Source organism: Dipodomys merriami, unplaced genomic scaffold (genome assembly GCF_024711535.1).
Source record: "Dipodomys merriami isolate MVZ:Mamm:240054 unplaced genomic scaffold, mDipMer1.0.p SCAF_660, whole genome shotgun sequence".
In the NCBI taxonomy this organism is placed as follows: domain Eukaryota; kingdom Metazoa; phylum Chordata; class Mammalia; order Rodentia; family Heteromyidae; genus Dipodomys; species Dipodomys merriami.
Window position 1 is genome coordinate 391584 of NW_027206247.1, and position 4708 is coordinate 396291.

At 32.7% G+C, this 4708-nt stretch overlaps 1 pseudogene; it reads left to right on the forward strand.

Annotated features, from left to right (window-relative positions):
• Nucleotides 1-2070: 2070 nt before the first annotated feature.
• LOC138815718 (U6 spliceosomal RNA) lies at nucleotides 2071-2167 on the forward strand (annotated as a pseudogene).
• Nucleotides 2168-4708: the final 2541 nt, after the last annotated feature.

The window sequence follows — 4708 nt, forward strand, 5'->3', positions numbered from 1 at the left end:
TTAGTGCAGAGTAAATAAATCAACTCTATTGTAACTTGCTCCCTACACTTGAAAAACCTGTAACGTCACTAAATATCAACTACTTGTAAAGTGTTATTTTGGCAAATGTGATTTTAAAAAGTTTATTTGAAAAGGAATATACTTTCAGGAGATTCAATGTAGGTTATCATTTGTTTGAGAATGACAACATTTTTATACTACAGAACCAAGTTTTACTGAAGTACCAGTGTTTTGAAGCACTAAGGATCTTCTCAATTAATGATTTTCTGAATTATATTTGACCTCTATGTCAAGTATTCCTAGCATTGGTAGACAATTACGAATCTATCATTCCAGAAACTATTTTTTGGCCTGATGATGTTGGAATGAAATCATTTATTAATCATTAGGAGAGGGGTATTACAAATAATCTTGTAACATTTGTGGTCTTGTTCACTCATATGGGATGGTCATCTGAAAATTGAAAGTTTGAATTACTGTACTTTCACATTTTGTGATTTCATCTTGCATTTTAGGTTGCCTTGCATTTCCCAATTGCTTACTGCTAATTCCTGCATTTCAAGGAATTGGGGCCCTGAAATATAGGAAATGAGAAATTGAGATGGGTCTTCAATTACTTTCTGCTGGCATGTTGCCTGGGCCTAGGTGAGAACTCTTGCCCTAGTTATCTGATGATGCGGATAACTGGGACCTGGGATCCTAGGACCCGTGAATCCTGTAGAAGAATAATAGCTTTTATACATCATATCAATAAATTTTGAGTATAATCAGTAGGAATGCTTCAGAAATATGGAGAAAAACAGTTTAGGACAAGCGAGTTAAAACAATAAACATCAGCAGAGTAAAATCCCTTATAGATTAGAGGAAAACAACATTGGATTTTTTTTTTACCATGTGAATTCAGAAGACCAAGAACACTTAGAACATATCACAAGTTTATACCGAAAACATTGCATTGATACTTTTTATATTCTAATATATTGCTAATCCTGATTATTTATATTCCAATCTATTTATTGGAATAAATATCAATTAATTTGTCAAATTATCAATTAATTCTAGTAAAATTCACTGTGTGAAATATAAAATCAGCACATATAAATATAAAATATATAATTATATATAATATATGAAAATGTTTTGCATTGTTCTGTTGTGGTTATGGTATCAAAGGCAACTGTTTGAAAGTATTATTCCATTACCTCTACCTCAGTGTTTGGTAGAATTAGAACTAAAGCATTACCATTCAGAGATGTACAGCCTAGAGACAAGAGGAAACACTGTGATTAAAACATTACCAAATTAAGGCCTAATAACGAGGAGAAACATATGGACTTCTCCTGGTGCTATGGAATATATTTGGTGATAGAAAATCAGTGGTGTAAGTTCCTGCCTGGTTGGATGGTAGACAGGCCAGGACATTAGGGAATCATGCATATGAACAATTTTTTCACCTTCTTGGCTTTAGCTACTTTTGAAATAGTAGGGTGTAATAAACAATTATATTTTGAAAAAAATACCTTCTAGTCTGAACATTTCTGTCTGAACTGTTCGTCTCTCTATGATCCCTTGTAACTAAGATTAGTTTTGCTCCAGTAAGACAATCTATGCTATCAGGGTAAGATATTCTGGTTGGTCTGTTCCTACATGGAGCAAGGGTAAAGGGTCAGGGAGACATTTGTGCCAATAAGCCCTCATTTGGGAAATTTTATGCTGCCGAAGTTTAGAAGTAGCTCTTAAGTAAGGCTTACTTTGAATCCATTAGCGCCACAAAGCTAAATCAGTTGATAAATAAGTATTTGAAAAGCCATCACCTTTGGACCTAGCTATAAAGGCTTCAATGTATGATCAAATTTCAAATGAAAAAGACTTAAAATAATCATTGACAAAAATTGCAAATGTGAGCAATCGAACAAATAATAAATTTTTTCCACCATACACAGAATTTTACAGAAATCAATGCATAGAAATTTTGGGAACAATAAGGTTTCCTTGTCACAAATAGGCAACCAAGGATATATGCCTGTCTTAAGATTGCATCATTAACTACTTAAATTTACAGGATACTACATGTTTCAGCAGCACATCTACCCAAATTACAATACAGAGTTTTACATGGTGCTTGTACAAGGATGATATGAAAATTTGTGAAGTATTCCATATTTTTCATTCTTCAGATGCAAGAAATTAAAAAGTAATTAAAAATTGATTACAAATGTACAAGTGTAATAATACATGTAATTAATAGAAATAAAAGTTAGTTTGATATCAGTGTATTCAATCTTCACCTTTTTAGAAAGGCCTTTACATAGCATAACTTTTATAAAACTTTGAAATATGATAACATTGTCATTTTATCCCAAAGAAATAAAATTCTATAAGGATCTAGGAATTAAAGGAATCTTAAACTGTTTCTATATGGAATGCAATCTGAAAGGCCACATTTATTAATGAACAGATATATTGTAAAACAATGTCGAATTCAAAGTATTATATCTAGGAGAGAATGAAATAGACTATGGATATTATACAAACAGAATACTAAATATTTTAAAATATACTGTTTCAGACAAGCACCAGAATTATCTTTAGTTTCTGTACTACTCATTTCAACAGATAACTTAAAATTATTTCTAATGAAAAAATCACAAAAATCATTATAGTTGTATAGAAACAACTCAAATATATTTTTATATCAAAGTCAGGCAGTTCACTTGGAAGAATACCATGGAATCCATGAATTTTTAAAGTAAGATATTGCTGTTGTATTGTAAAAATATTTTGTATGGACACATAGGATGGAATGGCAATTTTGAAATTTAAGAAACTTACCCAAACCATTAGGATTTAGGAGAACAATTTGTACTGCCTTCCACAACTTCAAAGAGGTAGTGATACATAATTATACTTTTGGCAATATCAAATGCAGTTTCTTCCAAGTTGTGCTTCAGACCTGGTTTGATATAATGGTTCAAAGAAGGAGATCTAGCATAACTTTGCTATTTCTATTCTCAGCAGGAAGTTGCAAGGGGCTGGAGAAGCCTTTAGTTTGGCCATTTGTATCTGCATCATGATGAAATAAAGAAGCCACTCTGGTATTATTCCATGTATAAGTACTGTGCAGGGTTGTCCAGACATTCACGATTATTCCATGAATATCTACCTTGAGCCACCAACTCATGGACAATATCTAAGTGTCCACTGTAGGCTTCTCGATGAAGAGGGGTATATTCATTGTTATCCCTAGCATTCACATGAGTGGCCTTTTTGGAAAGTAGTCTCTACATTGTAGTAAGGCGATTATTTTCGTCAGACCAAAGAAGAAATTTACTTGAATACTTCTCCATTTTTCGCTTGCAATTGATACCATTTCTTACTTTTTCATCTTGTTCCTCATCTTCATCAGAATTGCCTAGCCAGAGATTTTGAGTGCCAGTGAGAATGAGGATGAGGTGTCCATGTATTTCTCCAATAGTTCACATTGGATGAACTGGTCAGAAAAATCCAGTAAATTTTCTGCATCTGTTTTTTTCACTATTATTTATTTTCTCCTTTTTAATTTTTACTATTCTAAATTATTCTAACTGTAGAGTAGGGAATTGGTAGAGAGCAGAGGAAAGATTTTCCTCCGTATTCAAAGGTACAGACTGAAAATGAGGACCAGTTGTGTCTTCATGTGTAGCTTATTCTAGGAATGAGAAAATAGGAAATAATGCCTTCTATGTAAATGAATTGGGAAATGGCAGAGCAGAAAGTGAAATGATGCAACCAAAAATATGAAAGCAAAATAAATTAGGATAATTATGGAGCAATCATATTACCTATGAGAACCATCAAAGGGAGAGAGGAAGAGAGAGACAGATGTGAAATGATCTAGCTAGCCACAAAATCCATCCCTCTGATCAATTTATAGAGCAAATAATTTAATTTTTTAAAAGAGATGGAAATAGAATTTAAGATCAGATGTCTCCATTGTTTTTAATTATATTTTTATTATCCTAAATACTTGGACAATGGAATTTCCATTCAACAAATCAGTATTTTTTAAGTATAATGGATCTTTATATAACTTTTCCACACCCTTCCAAACCTCACCCCACTTTAATTTTTTCTAGTTTCATACTATCTGCATTGAATATTATACCTTCACTCTCTTCCTCCATAACTCTCTTTATTCCTTCCTTTTGACTTCCCCTCACATTTTCCAAGTGATAGTTTCCTGATATATATTTTGTTGGATTAAAACTTCAATTTTATAAGAAATTACACCTTTGAAATACTCCTGTGCAATACTCCTCTGCAAATAGCACGCTTTGGTTAATATATTTGTGTAAACCTGTATAAAGTTCTAGCTTCCAAATATGAGACAAAACATGGGTCCTTTGTTTGTCTGGCTTAGTTCACTTAGTGACTTAGTTCAATTAATATATTTTTAGATCTATACATTTCGTTTCAAATAATGTAACAGTCTTCAGAATTGATGGGTGCAATCAAATTGTGTATATGTGCCACACTTTCTCCAACCATCACTCCACCAAAGGGTATCTGGGTTGGTTCCGTAACTTGGCTACGGTGAATAGTGTAGCAGTGAACATGGTTGTGAAAGTGATTTTATTGTAATCTTTTGGTAGAATTCATCACTACCTTTATGGGAGCAATCCTCTAGCCAGTTTTCCAGAATAAGAATATCCCTCCCTTCATCTTCATC